Below are 16,965 nucleotides of genomic sequence, written 5' to 3'. Positions count from 1 at the left end.
GTACTGGGGACCACCAGTATATTATATAGGAGGAGTACAGTGCAGAGTTTTGCTGACCAGTGACCACCAGTACACGTTGTCTGCCTGAAAAACGCTCCATATCTGTGCTCAGTGTGCTGCCTATATCTGTGCTCACACTGCTTTATTGTGGGTACTGGGGACCACCAGTATATTATATAGGAGGAGTACAGTGCAGAGTTTTGCTGACCAGTGACCACCAGTATATACAGTATAGCAGTACGGTACGGAAGGCCACTGCTCTACCTACCTCTGTGTCGTCAAGTATACTATCCATCTAGATTCTATACCTGTGGTGCATTTTAGTTTTGCAGTTTGCTGACAGTGACCACCAGTATATATAGCAGTACGGTACGGAAGGCCACTGCTCTACCTACCTCTGTGTCGTCAAGTATACTATCCATCTAGATTCTATACCTGTGGTGCATTTTAGTTTTGCAGTTTGCTGACAGTGACCACCAGTATATATAGCAGTACGGTACGGAAGGCCACTGCTCTACCTACCTCTGTGTCGTCAAGTATACTATCCATCTAGATTCTATACCTGTGGTGCATTTTAGTTTTGCAGTTTGCTGACAGTGACCACCAGTAAGGTACGGAAGGCCACTGCTCTACCTACCTCTGTGTTGTCAAGTATACTATCCATCTAGATTCTATACCTGTGGTGCATTTTAGTTTTGCAGTTTGCTGACAGTGACCACCAGTATATATAGCAGTACGGTACGGAAGGCCACTGCTCTACCTACCTCTGTGTCGTCAAGTATACTATCCATCTAGATTCTATACCTGTGGTGCATTTTAGTTTTGCAGTTTGCTGACAGTGACCACCAGTATATATAGCAGTACGGTATGGAAGGCCACTGCTCTACCTACCTGTGTGTCAAGTATACTATCCATCTAGATTCTATACCTGTGGTGCATTTTAGTTTTGCAGTTTGCTGACAGTGACTACCAGTATATATAGCAGTACGGTACGGAAGTCCACTGCTCTACCTACCTCTGTGTCGTCAAGTATACTATCCATCTAGATTCTATACCTGTGGTGCATTTTAGTTTTGCAGTTTGCTGACAGTGACCACCAGTATATATAGCAGTACGGTACGGAAGCCCACTGCTCTACCTACCTCTGTGTCGTCAAGTATACTATACATCTAGATTCTATACCTGTGGTGCATTTTAGTTTTGCAGTTTGCTGACAGTGACCACTATTATATATAGCAGTACGGTACGGAAGGCCACTGCTCTACCTACCTCTGTGTCGTCAAGTATACTATCCATCTAGATTCTATACCTGTGGTGCATTTTAGTTTTGCAGTTTGCTGACAGTGACCACCAGTATATTATAGCAGTACGGTACGGAAGGCCACTGCTCTACCTACCTCTGTGTCGTCAAGTATACTATCCATCTAGATTCTATACCTGTGGTGCATTTTAGTTTTGCAGTTTGCTGACAGTGACCACCAGTATATATAGCAGTATGGTACGGAATGCCACTGCTCTACCTACCTATGTGTCGTCAAGTATACTATCCATCCATACCTGTGGTGCATTTCAGTTGTGCGCAATATATATAGTAGTAGGCCATTGCTATTGATACTGGCATATAATTCCACACATTAAAAAATGGAGAACAAAAATGTGGAGGTTAAAATAGGGAAAGATCAAGATCCACTTCCACCTCGTGCTGAAGCTGCTGCCACTAGTCATGGCCGAGACGATGAAATGCCATCAACGTCGTCTGCCAAGGCCGATGCCCAATGTCATAGTAGAGAGCATGTAAAATCCAAAAAACAAAAGTTCAGTTAAATGACCCAAAAATCAAAATTAAAAGCGTCTGATGAGAAGCGTAAACTTGCCAATATGCCATTTACGACACGGAGTGGCAAGGAACGGCTGAGGCCTTGGCCTATGTTCATGGCTAGTGGTTCAGATTCACATGAGGATGGAAGCACTCATCCTCTCGCTTGAAAACTGCAGTGCCACTCCTAGATGAGCCAGGTGTTTGTGTCGGCCACTTGGGTCGCTTAGCTTAGTCACACAGCTACCTCATTGCACCTCTTTTTTTCTTTGCATCATGTGCTGTTTGGGGACTATTTTTTAAATCTGCCATCCTGTCTGACACTGCAGTGCCACTCCTAGATGGGCCAGGTGTTTGTGTCGGCCACTTGTGTCGCTTAGCTTAGTCACACAGCGACCTTGGTGCGTCTCTTTTTTTCTTTGCATCATGTGCTGTTTGGGGACTATTTTTTTGAAGTGCTATCCTGTCTGACACTGCAGTGCCACTCCTAGACGGGCCAGGTGTTTGTGTCGGCCACTTGTGTCGCTTAGCTTAGTCACACAGCGACCTTGGTGCGTCTCTTTTTTTCTTTGCATCATGTGCTGTTTGGGGACTATTTTTTTGAAGTGCCATCCTGCCTGACACTGCAGTGCCACTCCTAGATGGGCCAGGTGTTTGTGTCGGCCACTTGTGTCGCTTAGCTTAGCCATCCAGCGACCTCGTGCAAATTTTAGGACTAAAAATAATATTGTGAGGTGTGAGGTGTTCAGAATAGACTGAAAATGAGTGTAAATTATGGTTATTGAGGTTAATAATACTATGAGATCAAAATGACCCCCAAATTCTATGATTTAAGCTGTTTTTGAGGGTTTTTTGTAAAAAAAACACCCGAATCCAAAACACACCCGAATCCGACAAAAAAATTTCAGGGAGGTTTTGGCAAAACGAGTCCGAATCCAAAACACGGCCGCGGAACCGAATCCAAAACCAAAATACAAAACCCGAAAAATTTCCGGTGCACATCTCTAAATTAATGCACAGGACTATGGTGTATTTTTGTAGCATGCATTGCTGTTATTAATCTGCTACATTATCATGCATGCACTAGCAATATTGTCTGTACAGTATATATATCAAGGGCCCCAGCCCATGCAGTGGTTATGTAAACCAACGTGGTGGCTGGCCAGACCCCTATGCATGGGCCCCTAACACTGCATTCCCCCGGTAGGCCCTTCATGCCCCAGTCCGACACTGTTTACCTGTATACAGTAGCTTAAAAAAGGTTACATACTCACATCACTAATCTGTAAATGAACACCCCACAGAGACCCTGGTACAATGAGCCTGTAAAAAAAAATCAATTGTCTTGTTTAGAATGCATTTTTTTAAATTAACTGTTCATTCTCAGATAGACCTTTATCCCTAATGTATTTCACTCACAATTCCCTCTTTCTGCTTTCATCAAGGCTGTACAGTCAGAAAATGCTGCACTCTGATTGGTGGCTAGCTCAAGTCATCCATTAATCAGCATGCTGACAGCCAATCACTGTTTGGCTGCAAGCTGTGTAATTCACGATCAGAGTGGCTGGCCAGCATTCTCTACCTGCATTCAAAAAGGTCCTTAGAATCTAATCACAAGGCCTTGGGCAGTTGCCCAGTGTTATATAAGTTAAAATGGCCCTGTGCACAGTATATCCTTCAGTCTGTCATAGTTAGCCATACTTGACATTTTTCTTCAGCTCCTCTCTTGGAGGAGAGGTCCAAGTGGGATATGCAGAGGGCATTGTGTTGTAAATAGTCTCATTCCAGGCCCCACTGAACAATGCTGCAAATCACGGCAATTTGCTCATTTGTTTAGGTCAGTGGTTCTCAAACTCGGTCCTCGGGACTCCACAAAGTGCATGTTTTGCAGGTAACCCAGCAAGTGCACAGGTGTATTAATTACTCACTGACACATTTAAAAAGGTCCAGAGGTGGAGCTAATTATTTCACTTGTGATTCTGTGAGGAGACCTGCAAAACATGCACTGTGTGGGGTCCTGAGGACCGAGTTTGAGAACCTGTGGTTTAGGTGTTTGGTAAATCTAGCATTTCCACAGTCCCAAGCTTGCTCTGATATTATCTGCAGTGATACCTCCTTGATAAATTGCTCCCATATATAAATATTGTGTTTGTTTTAGTAAGATTGACGACACAAATGTAACAAATAGGCCCCATAGCCACCTACATTTTTTATAATGTTAATTATATTTAGTATAGTTGTGGAAGTATGCCCAGATACACAACAACTGGATGGTGTGTTGATATAATGTATCCTAATTTCAGTTTAGGGCAGGCATGTCCAAACTGCGGCCCTCCAGCTGTTGTGAAACTACATATCCCAGCATGCCCTGACACAGTTTTGCTGTCAGAGAATGCTAAAGCTGTGTCAGGGCATGCTGGGATGTGTAGTTTCACAACATCTGGAGGGCCGCAGTTTGGACATGCCTGGTTTAGGGTGAGACCTGATCTCTGCCTCACAGAGGACATCACAGAGGACGTCATAGAGGATGTGGGAAAATGAAGTTGTTTTGAATGTAGAACTAAAGCTATATTTCCTCTATAAACATTGAATGCTACAGTAAATGTGCCTTTTTCACCTTATATCTCAGCGATATATATATATATATATATACACACACACACACACACACACACACACACACACACACACACACACACACACACACACACACACACATGTAAGTAGTTCCCTTCTTGACAGACTCTTTCTTATTACAATGTATCATTTTTACATGTAACCTAAAACAGTGTATAATTTTACATAGCTTTCAATAATGATCAGGCCTGATTTGCCTGGGGTGTTTTGCACTGCATTGATTGTACTGTGTGTTGTGGATTATGAAGGAGTGTGTGTTACCCAGAAAGGTGTATTGTAAAGGAAACAGAGCATGTTTCTCAGGCATATTACCTTGACATGCAGCCTGCCTAATAATAATAATATGTTTTTTAACACTTTAATTGCTGAAAACATTAGTAAAAAAGAAGTGGATTAGTATGTTTTATGACGTGTCACCTGCTGTATAGATAATATCATCTGAAAATATAGGTTACCTAGGAGATGAGAACTCTATATAGACAGCAGGTGCTTCCTCTTTTGTACCAACGGCCTGATTCATTAGTGATGAGCGGGTTCGGGTCCTCGGGATCCGACCCGCCCGAACTTCACCTTTTTTTTACACGGGTCCGAGCGACTCGGATCCTTCCGCCTTGCTCGGTTAACCCGAGCGCGCCCGAACGTCATCATCCCGCTGTCGGATTCTCGCGAGATTCGGATTCTATATAAGGAGACGCGCGTCGCCGCCATTTTCACACGTGCATTGAGATTGATAGGGAGAGGACGTGGCTGGCGTCATCTCCGTTATATTAGAAAAGAACAAAGTAAACTGAGTGACTTAGTTATGTGGGGAGGATTGGGGACGGGGAGCAGCTGTTAGGGAGTACAGTGCAGGGTTTACCACCAGTGAGTTAGTTTAATCCTTTGTTTCTCTGTCTGAAAAAAACGCTCCACCATATCTGTGCTCAGTGTGCTGCACTGCTGCATGATATATCTGTGCTGAGTGCACTGCTCACACTGCCTAATTGTGGGGACTGGGGAGCAGTTATAGCAGGAGTACAGTGCACAGTTTTGCTGACAGTGACCACCAGTCCAGTATACGTTTGTCTGCCTGAAAAACACTCCTGTGGTGTTTTTTTTTCTTTCTTCATACTAGTTTAGCAGTCTGCTGACAGTGTCCACCAGGTCCGTTATATACAGTATATTATATATATAAGCAGTACGGTAGGCCACGGCTGTACCTACCTCTGTGTCGTCAGTGCACTCGTCGTCCATAAGTAATATAATACTATACTTACTATCCATCCATCTACATTGTATACCTACCTGTGGTGTTTTTTTTTTTCTTCATACTAGTTTAGCAGTCTGCTGACAGTGTCCACCAGGTCCGTTATATACAGTATATTATATATATAAGCAGTACGGTAGGCCACGGCTGTACCTACCTCTGTGTCGTCAGTGCACTCGTCGTCCATAAGTAATATAATACTATACTATCCATCCATCTACATTGTATACCTACCTGTGGTGGGTTTTTTTTTCTTCATACTAGTTTAGCAGTCTGCTGACAGTGTCCACCAGGTCCGTTATATACAGTATATTATATATATAAGCAGTACGGTAGGCCACGGCTGTACCTACCTCTGTGTCGTCAGTGCACTCGTCGTCCATAAGTAATATAATACTATACTATCCATCCATCTACATTGTATACCTACCTGTTGTGGTTTTTTTTTTCTTCATACTAGTTTAGCAGTCTGCTGACAGTGTCCACCAGGTCCGTTATATACTGTATATTATATATATATAAGCAGTACGGTAGGCCACGGCTGTACCTACCTCTGTGTCGTCAGTGCACTCGTCGTCCATAAGTAATATAATACTATACTTACTATCCATCCATCTACATTGTATACCTACCTGTGGTGGTTTTTTTTTCCTTCATACTAGTTTAGCAGTCTGCTGACAGTGTCCACCAGGTCCGTTATATACAGTATATTATATATATAAGCGGTACGGTAGGCCACGGCTGTACCTACCTCTGTGTCGTCAGTGCACTCGTCGTCCATAAGTAATATAATACTATACTTACTATCCATCCATCTACATTGTATACCTACCTGTGGTGTTTTTTTTCTTTCTTCATACTAGTTTAGCAGTCTGCTGACAGTGTCCACCAGGTCCGTTATTATTATACAGTATATTATATATATATATATATAGCAGTACGGTAGGCCACGGCTGTACCTACCTCTGTGTCGTCAGTCACTCGTCCTCCATAAGTAATATAATACTAAACTATCCATCCATCTACATTGTATACCTGTGGTGGCTTTTAGTTGTGCGCATTAAAATATGGAGAACAAAAATGTGGAGGTTAAAAAAATAGGGAAAGATCAAGATCCACTTCCACCTCGTGCAGAAGCTGCTGCCACTAGTCATGGCCGAGACGATGAAATGCCATCAACGTCGTCTGCCAAGGCCGATGCCCAATGTCATAGTACAGAGCATGTAAAATCCAAAACACAAAAGATCAGTAAAAAAATGACCCAAAAATCAAAATTAAAAGCGTCTGAGGAGAAGCGTAAACTTGCCAATATGCCATTTACGACACGGAGTGGCAAGGAACGGCTGAGGCCCTGGCCTATGTTCATGGCTAGTGGTTCAGCTTCACATGAGGATGGAAGCACTCATCCTCTCGCTAGAAAAAAGAAAAGACTTGCGGCAAAAGCACAGCAAAGAACTGTGCGTTCTTCGAAATCCCAAATCCCAAAGGAGAGTCCAATTGTGTCGGTTGCGATGCCTGACCTTCCCAACACTGGACGGGAAGAGCTTGCGCCTTCCACCATTTGCACGCCCCCTGCAAGTGCTGGAAGGAGCACCCGCAATTCCAGTTCCTGATAGTCAAATTGAAGATGTCACTGTTGAAGTACACCAGGATGAAGATATGGGTGTTGCTGGCGCTGGGGAGGAAATTGACAAGGAGGATTCTGATGGTGAGGTGGTTTGTTTAAGTCAGGCACCCGGGGAGACACCTGTTGTCCGTGGGAGGAATATGGCCATTGACATGCCTGGTCAAAATACAAAAAAAATCAGCTCTTCAGTGTGGAATTATTTCAACAGAAATGCGGACAACTGGTGTCAAGCCGTGTGTTGCCTTTGTCAAGCTGTAATAAGTAGGGGTAAGGAAGTTAACCACCTCGGAACATCCTCCCTTATACGTCACCTGCAGCGCATTCATAATAAGTCAGTGACAAGTTCGAAAACTTTGGGCGACAGCGGAAGCAGTCCACTGACCAGTAAATCCCTTCCTCTTGTAACCAAGCTCGCGCAAACCACACCACCAACTCCCTCAGTGTCAATTTCCTCCTTACCCAGGAAAGCCAATAGTCCTGCAGGCCATGTCACTGGCAAGTCTGACGAGTCCTCTCCTGCCTGGGTATCCTCCGATGCATCCTTGAGTGTAACGCCTACTGCTGCTGGCGCTGCTGTTGTTGCTGCTGGGAGTCGATCGTCATCCCAGAGGGGAAGTCGGAAGACCACTTGTACTACTTCCAGTAAGCAATTGACTGTCCAACAGTCCTTTGCGAGGAAGATGAAATATCACAGCAGTCATCCCGTTGCAAAGCGGATAACTGAGGCCTTGACAACTATGTTGGTATTAGACGTGCGTCCAGTATCCGCCGTTAGTTCACAGGGAACTAGACAATTGCTTGAGGTAGTGTGCCCCCGTTACCAAATACCATCTAGGTTCCACTTCTCTAGGCAGGCGATACCGAGAATGTACACGGACGTCAGAAAAAGACTCACCAGTGTCCTAAAAAATGCAGTTGTACCCAATGTCCACTTAACCACGGACATGTGGACAAGTGGAGCAGGGCAGACTCAGGACTACATGACTGTGACAGCCCACTGGGTAGATGTATTGCCTCCCGCTGCAAGAACAGCAGCGGCGGCACCAGTAGCAGCATCTCGCAAACGCCAACTCGTTCCTAGGCAGGCTACGCTTTTTGTATCACCGCTTTCCAGAATACGCACACAGCTGAAAACCTCTTACGGCAACTGAGGAAGATCATCGCAGAATGGCTTACCCCAATTGGACTCTCCTGGGGATTTGTGGCATCGGACAACGCCAGCAATATTGTGCGTGCATTACATCTGGGCAAATTCCAGCACGTCCCATGTTTTGCACATACCTTGAATTTGGTGGTGCAGAATTATTTAAAAAACGACAGGGGCGTGCAAGAGATGCTGTCGGTGGCCAGAAGAATTGCGGGCCACTTTCGGCGTACAGGCACCGCGTACAGAAGACTGGAGCACCACCAAAAACACCTGAACCTGCCCTGCCATCATCTGAAGCAAGAGGTGGTAACGAGGTGAAATTCAACCCTCTATATGCTTCAGAGGATGGAGGAGCAGCAAAAGGCCATTCAAGCCTATACATCTGGCCACGATATAGGCAAAGGAGGTGGAATGCACCTGTCTCAAGCGCAGTGGAGAATGATTTCAACGTTGTGCAGGGTTCTGCAACCTTTTGAACTTGCCACACGTGAAGTCAGTTCAGACACTGCCAGCCTGAGTCAGGTCATTCCCCTCATCAGGCTTTTGCAGAAGAAGCTGGAGGCATTGAAGGAGTAGCTAAAACAGAGCGATTCCTCTAGGCATGTGGGACTTGTGGATGGAGCCCTTCATTCGCTTAACCAGAATTCACGGGTGGTCAATCTGTTGAAATCAGAGCACTACATTTTGGCCACCGTGCTCGATCCTAGATTTAAAACCTACGTTGGAGCTCTCTTTCCGGCAGACACAAGTCTGCAGAGGTTCAAAGAACTGCTGGTGAGAAAATTGTCAAGTCAAGCGGAACGCGACCCGTCAACATCTCCTCCTTCACATTCTCCCGCAACTGGGGGTGCGAGGAAAAGGCTACGAATTCCGAGCCCACCCGCTGGCGGTGATGCAGGGCAGTCTGGAGCGACTGCTGATGCTGACATCTGGTCCGGACTGAAGGACCTGCCAACGATTACTGACATGTCGTCTACTGTCACTGCATATGATTCTCTCACCATTGAAAGAATGGTGGAGGATTATATGAGTGACCGCATCCAAGTAGGCACGTCAGGCAGGCCGTACGTATACTGGCAGGAAAAAGAGGCAATTTGGAGGCCCTTGCAGAAACTGGCTTTATTCTACCTAAGTTGCCCTCCCTCCAGTGTGTACTCCGAAAGAGTGTTTAGTGCCGCCGCTCACCTTGTCAGCAATCGGCGTACGAGGTTACATCCAGAAAATGTGGAGAAGATGATGTTCATTAAAATGAATTATAATCAATTCCTCCATGGAGACATTCACCAGCAGCAATTGCCTCCAGAAAGTACACGGGGACCTGGGATGGTGGATTCCAGTGGGGACGAATTAATAATCTGTGAGGAGGGGGATGTACACAGTGAAAGGGGTGATGAATCGGACGATGATGATGAGGTGGACATCTTGCCTCTGTAGAGCCAGTTTGTGCAAGGAGAGATTGATTGCTTCTTTTTTGGTGGGGGCCCAAACCAACCAGTCATTTCAGTCACAGTCGTGTGGCAGACCCTGTCGCTGAAATTATGGGTTCGTTAAAGTGTGCATGTCCTGTTTTTACAACATAAGGGTGGGTGGGAGGGCCCAAGGACAATTCCATCTTGCACCTCTTTTTTCTTTCATTTTTCTTTGCGTCATGTGCTGTTTGGGGAGTATTTTTTTAAGTGCCATCCTGTCTGACACTGCAGTGCCACTCCTAGATGGGCCAGGTGTTTGTGTCGGCCACTAGGGTCGCTTAGCTTAGTCGTCACACAGCTACCTCATTGCGCCTCTTTTTTTCTTTGCATCATGTGCTGTTTGGGGAGTATTTTTTGGAAGGGCCATCCTGCGTGACACTGCAGTGCCACTCCTAGATGGGCCAGGTGTTTGTGCCGGCCACTAGTGTCGCTTAGCTTAGTCGTCACACAGCTACCTCATTGCGCCTCTTTTTTTCTTTGCGTCATGTGCTGTTTGGGGAGTATTTTTTGGAAGGGCCATCCTGCGTGACACTGCAGTGCCACTCCTAGATGGGCCAGGTGTTTGTGTCGGCCACTAGGGTCGCTTAGCTTAGTCACACAACGACTTTGGTGAAGCTCTTTTTTTCTTTGCATCATGTGCTGTTTGGGGACTATTTTTTTAAGTGCCATCCTGTCTGACACTGCAGTGCCACTCCTAGATGGGCCAGGTGTTTGTGTCGGCCACTTGGGTCGCTTAGCTTAGTCGTCACACAGCTACCTCATTGCGCCTCTTTTTTTCTTTGCGTCATGTGCTGTTTGGGGAGTATTTTTTGGAAGGGCCATCCTGCGTGACACTGCAGTGCCACTCCTAGATGGGCCAGGTGTTTGTGTCGGCCACTAGGGTCGCTTAGCTTAGTCACACAACGACTTTGGTGCAGCTCTTTTTTTCTTTGCATCATGTGCTGTTTGGGGACTATTTTTTTAAGTGCCATCCTGTCTGACACTGCAGTGCCACTCCTAGATGGGCCAGGTGTTTGTGTCGGCCACTAGGGTCGCTTAGCTTAGTCGTCACACAGCTACCTCATTGCGCCTCTTTTTTTCTTTGCGTCATGTGCTGTTTGGGGAGTATTTTTTTGAAGGGCCATCCTGCGTGACACTGCAGTGCCACTCCTAGATGGGCCAGGTGTTTGTGTCGGCCACTTGGGTCGCTTAGCTTAGTCACACAACGACTTTGGTGCAGCTCTTTTTTTCTTTGCATCATGTGCTGTTTGTGGACTATTTTTTTAAGTGCCATCCTGTCTGACACTGCAGTGCCACTCCTAGATGGGCCAGGTGTTTGTGTCGGCCACTTGTGTCGCTTAGCTTAGTCACACAGCGACCTTGGTGCGCCTCTTTTTTTCTTTGCATCATGTGCTGTTTGGGGACAATTTTTTTGAAGTGCCATCCTGTCTGACACTGCAGTGCCACTCCTAGATGGGCCAGGTGTTTGTGTCGGCCACTTGTGTCGCTTAGCTTAGTCACACAGCGACCTTGGGGCGCCTCTTTTTTTCTTTGCATCATGTGCTGTTTGGGGACTATTTTTTTGAAGTGCCATCCTGCCTGACACTGCAGTGCCACTCCTAGATGGGCCAGGTGTTTGTGTCGGCCACTTGTGTCGCTTAGCTTAGCCATCCAGCGACCTCGGTGCAAATTTTAGGACTAAAAATAATATTGTGAGGTGTGAGGTGTTCAGAATAGACTGAAAATGAGTGGAAATTATGGTTATTGAGGTTAATAATACTATGGGATCAAAATGACCCCCAAATTCTATGATTTAAGCTTTTTTTTAGGGTTTTTTGAAAAAAACACCCGAATCCAAAACACACCCGAATCCGACAAAAAAAATTCGGTGAGGTTTTGCCAAAACGCGTTCGAACCCAAAACACGGCCACGGAACCGAACCCAAAACCAAAACACAAAACCCGAAAAATTTCAGGTGCACATCACTATGATTCATATATATATATAAGTCAAGCAAATTTTCAAGCATCTGGGCAAAACAATGTTGCACTGCGGGGGGGGGGGGGGGGGCAGATATGACATGTGCAGAGAGAGTTAGCTTTGGGTGTGGTGTGTTCAAACTCAAATCTGAATTGCAGTGTAAAAAAAACAGGCAATATTTACCCTGCACAGAAAAAATATAACCCACCCAAAATCTAAATATCTCTGCACATGTTATATCTGCCCCCACCCCCCCTGCAGTGCAACATGGTTTTGTTCAGTTGCTTAATAATTTGCTTTACTTAAAAACATGAATCAGGCCCCAAATGCATTAGTGGGACCTCAGTTCTGTACCTTTAATTTTGTTAACAGAAAAAACACATCAGAAGTTTAAAGACTAATTACGATTTCAGACTAGTGATATTACAAATGTATTTTCCCATCAGTTTTACACAGATGAAATTGGGTTTCAATACATATGGCCTAAATTAAATCAACCCCGCCATGTGAAAAACCTTGCACATTAATAGATCTGTATTGCATTCATAGTACAATCCTTTTCCTGAATCTACACACTTCCCATTACCTATCAGAGTAACTGACTAGGGTGCTTGGTGTTGCTTCATTTGATGTCTGTATTAGCACTTACTGGCAGATTTATCAACGGGCAAACAGCCCTATTGACCCTTTTGACAGAGTTGCCTACCCTCCCTCATTCTGCAGGAGACTCCCTGAAATAGCAGCAAACTCCCTGAATAGGCCAGCAATCTCCCTTATTTTACCTTACCCCCATTATGTAGCTGTTACATTCTTGGAAAAAGATAAATTAGAGATATATACATTCAAATGTGATCATCAGTGCCATTTCCCTGCATTGGTTATAAGCAGGGCCGGATTAACAATGGGGCGGATGGAGCTGCAGCTCCAGGCCCCCCATTGAAAACAGGCCCACAGGATCCCCTGCAATGTAGTCAGTGTCACCAGCCCAGCTCACTCCACTCCCAGCCACCTGATAACATCCCCTGCCCTAAATATTCCTGTCCCTAGCTGGCTGACAGAAGCCCCTCCTACTGTCCTACATCAGACTCAGGGCCAGCCGAAGCACCGACCCTGGACCCGACCGATGCAGCAACTCCCGAAGCTGGCAGATTAGCTCCGGCTCTCGGACCGTCCGAAGCCCCTCCTCCAGGACCCGCCTGAAGCCCCGCCTCCTGGAACCGTCCTTAGCTCCGCCTTCAAGACGGACCTAAGCTCTGCCTCCTGGACCCGTCAGATTCTCAGCTTCTGTCAGGGCTTATGAAGCCACTCTTTAAGCAGCTTGATTGGCCAGTGGGGAATCCGGGGAAGATGAAACACAGGTGACTCACACTGCAGCAGTTCCCACAATGTCACAGCTCTTCCTGTGCACATGCTGCGCCCTCTGACCCCATTTCTGCTCCTCCTTCTGTCCCCTGATGCTCTTTTACCCCTATGTTTCTGCCCCTTTACACCTGTGCCAGTGCTTCTTTTACAATCTATTCCTCTGCTCCCTCTCCAAATGCATCTCTGCCTCCCTCCCCACCTGTATCTCTGCCCCCCTCTCCCCCTGTGCTTTACTCCCCCTCCAAACTGCATCTCTACCCCTTCCCCACCTGTGTCTGACCCCTTCACCACCTGCACTTTACCCCCCTTCTCCAACCAGCATCTCTACCCCCTTCCCACCTGTGTCTGACCCCTTCACTACCTGCACTTTACCCCCCTTCTCCAACCAGCATCTCTACCCCCTCCCCACCTTTGTCTGACCCCTTCACTACCTGCACTTTACCCCCCTTCTCCAATCTGCATCTCTACCCCCTCCCCACCTGTGTCTGACCCCTTCTCCAACCAGCATCTCTACCCCCTCCCCACCTGTGTCTGACCCCTTCACTACCTGCACTTTACCCCCCTTCTCCAATCTGCATCTCTACCCCCTCCCCACCTGTGTCTGACCCCTTCTCCAACCAGCATCTCTACCCCCTCCCCACCTGCGTCTGACCCCTTCACTACTGTGGAGATGTGCCCTGTGTCCCAGGGCACATCAGCACTGCAGGGTGCAGGGGATCTGTGTCCCCTGCAGAGCGCACGGGTGGACAGCGCTGGGGCAGCTTGTCTGTCCCCAGCGCTGGGTGTACAACGGCGGCGAGTGTCCGGTGCAGGGATTAGACTTTTCCCTGCACCAGACTTACAGCGGCGGCGGGATTTGAAATCCGGCGCCGTCCGCAAAACCAATCGCGGCTCGCGGGGTGCCGGCCAATCAGAAGCGGGCGCAGCGAGCCAATCGGCGCTCGCCGCGTCACAGGCCCCGCCCCCGGTGTCTGACGTCAGACGCCGGGCGGGAAGAGGAGACGAAAAGCGCGCGGAAGAAGAAGAAGCGGCCGGGACCCGGAGAAGGAAGTCGGCACGGGAGAGAAGACGTCGGCCGCGGGAAGAAGAGCTCCGGTGGCCGTTGAAGAGGCCAGAAGACGTCGAGCTCCAGAGGAAAGAAGATGTCCAGCGGCGGCTGGACGCTGAGGAGCGGAGGCGGCGCCGCTGGCCAGGACGGGTCAGCGGCAGAAGAGGGCGCCGGAGACCCCCGGATCAGGTGAGGCCTCTGAGGCTACTCTCCCCCCTCCCCTCTTTCCTCCCTAGACCACCGGGTGTTCGGGCATTAGGCCCGTGGGCACAGTCAGGCCCTTCCGGCCTGTGGGCAGTTAGTCGGGCCCTCACGGTCCGTGGGTACGTTTGATCGGGCCCTCCGGGTCCGTGGGCGCGTGTAGTCGGGGTACCCCCCCGGCCCGTGGTCCTGATCGGAGTTTGGGGGTCATCCTTCGATTTGGTGGTTTGGGCGTTAAGCCCAAGCCACCTCACTATCACGGTAGGCGGGCACTAGGCCCGGAGGCAAGATTAGGCACTAGGCCTGGGAAGCATTAGAGGGCATTAGGCCCTAGTTCATTTTGGCTTAGGGTTATAAGGTGACCCAGGGCAGTAGGCCCAGGTCATCCAACGGGCGACAAGTTAGGCGGGCGCTAGGCCCTAGGGATAAAGTCAGGCCTCGGGCCTGTGTGCAGTTAGGGGCGTTAGGCCCAACAAATAAGAGGTTTTCCCCCGAAGGTGGATACGAGTGGCACTGGGCACTAGGTCCAGTCCACCCCCCCCACCCCCCCCCAGAGTGCAGGTAGGGATATAAAGGAATAGCACCGTTGGATGTTGTACTCTGATGATGTTATGTGTATTGTTACCGTGCAGGGCAAATTTGTTGTGTTAAATTTGTGCATAGTTTGTGTTGCACCACCCACACTTGAGCCAGTTTGAGGGCTTTGTTTATGTAGTTAGTGTAGCGGACGCACACTAGGTTAGAGTGAGACCCTGCACGGCTGTTTCTCTCTTTGCCTCCTTACAGGGACCTGTAAGTGGAGAAGATCGGAGTACAAGACGTAGGACGGTGAGTAACATCTGTCTGTGTGTTCCTTCTGTGTTTGTCCCTATCTGTCTCCCTTCCTTCAGGGCGAGCGGTGAGCCTTGCACACCGGTGCAAGGTAGAATTTCCACTTGGTGCAAGAGTGCCAATAGGTAAAATTCGGGCTCTGAGGCGTACGCCTGGGATGACCCTCACCTAGCCCGAAAGCGCTATCCTACTCTGTTCCGGAGGGCGTTTCGGTCCACAGTCAGGAGGACGGCACTCAGCAATCTCCTTCCTCCTAGGTCATCGTGTCCGGGTCCGACTGAAGAATTCCAGGTCCGTTGAAGGTTCCGGGAACCTGAAGGTGAGAGAGTGCGGCGCCTGGTAAGTGGTGAACCTACACCTGCACGGCAGCAGGCATTACACGCACCGCCACCCTCTTACACTACCTGCACTTTACCCCCCTTCTCCAATCTGCATCTCTACCCCCTCCCCACCTGTGTCTGCCCCCTTCGCCACCTGCGCTTTACTCCCCCTTCTCCAATCTGCATCTCTACCCCCTCCCCACCTGTGTCTGCCCCCTTCGCCACCTGCGCTTTAGTCCCCCCTTCTCCAATCTCTTATTCCCTCCCCACCTGTGTCTGCCCCTTCACCACCTGTGCTCCCCCCCCCCTCACCAACCTGTATCTGTACCCCCTCCCCACCTGTGTCTGCACCGTTCACCACCTATGCTTCTCCCCCTCTAAGCTGTATCTCTATCCCCGGCCCCACCTGTGTCTCTGCCTCCTCTTCATCTGCACTTTCACCTCCGTCTCCAAATGCATCTCTGCCTCCCTCCCCACCTGTATCTCTACCTTCCTCTCCACCTGTGCCACTGCCTTCCCTCCATCTACGCATCCGCCTCCCTCTTCAAATGTATCTCTGCCTCCCTCCCCACCTGTGGCTCTACTCGCTTCACCACCTGTGCTTCCACCCCTCTCGCCACCTGCACCTCTCACCGACTGTGAAGAAAAGAGGTTACTTCTGCAGCAGTGCCTGATGGAGCAAGCGTAGCAGTTTCATCATGTAGAAATCAGAATGCCTGACATGAGTCGTGCAGGGGAGCCATGAACAGGATGAGAAGTTCAGGTCAGTAGTCTGTGTTAGGGCAGGGCTGTAAGTAGCGCTGTGCAAGCAGTGCCTAGCACACAGCGCATATGCATTGTGCGCACAGAGCCGCTGACAACACCTGCATGGCCACGCCACTAGAATTGTCCGTCTACCCACCGCTTCCTAGCTGCAGCGCCCAGCACGTAGGTAGCCGGCAGTGCTGCAGTTTCCTGTCCATCGTCAAGTTCCGCCTCTCCCGGCTTCCCTTTCCATATCCACAGCGTCTTCTGGGAGAGATGGCACCTACAGTGCCCTGCACCACAAAAAGAGCCACATGGTTTGGGCAGGAGGGAGAGGAGGACACTGAGGCTGACCCACAGCTACTGGCAGGCACTGAGTCACCGAACAGCAGGCTGCAGCAGAAGGAGTCGAGTTTTTCTTTCAGAGGTCCACCGTCCAGCAGCAGGGTAGGTTGGTGAGCCCAGCCCCCAGCAGCAACAGGTGCAGTTTAGTGCATGCATCTGACAGTGACTGGCCCCACCCTGCCTTCAGTCACAGAGATTGTGTGTGTGTGGGGG

General features: G+C 48.5%; 1 long non-coding RNA gene across 1 annotated transcript in view; it reads right to left on the bottom strand.

Moving 5' to 3' along the window:
- Positions 1-3,090: 3,090 nt before the first annotated feature.
- Positions 3,091-16,965, bottom strand: part of LOC135057678 (uncharacterized) — a 211,838-nt gene continuing 197,963 nt past the window's right edge. Inside the window, exon 4 of the long non-coding RNA XR_010244295.1 lies at positions 3,091-3,139. This is a non-coding gene — a long non-coding RNA (uncharacterized LOC135057678). The remainder of the gene's footprint in view (positions 3,140-16,965) is intronic.

Source organism: Pseudophryne corroboree, chromosome 3, assembly GCF_028390025.1.
Source record: "Pseudophryne corroboree isolate aPseCor3 chromosome 3, aPseCor3.hap2, whole genome shotgun sequence".
Taxonomy (NCBI): domain Eukaryota; kingdom Metazoa; phylum Chordata; class Amphibia; order Anura; family Myobatrachidae; genus Pseudophryne; species Pseudophryne corroboree.
The sequence above is the reverse complement of the archived record's forward strand: the minus strand, read 5'-3'. Positions and strand labels throughout refer to the sequence as shown.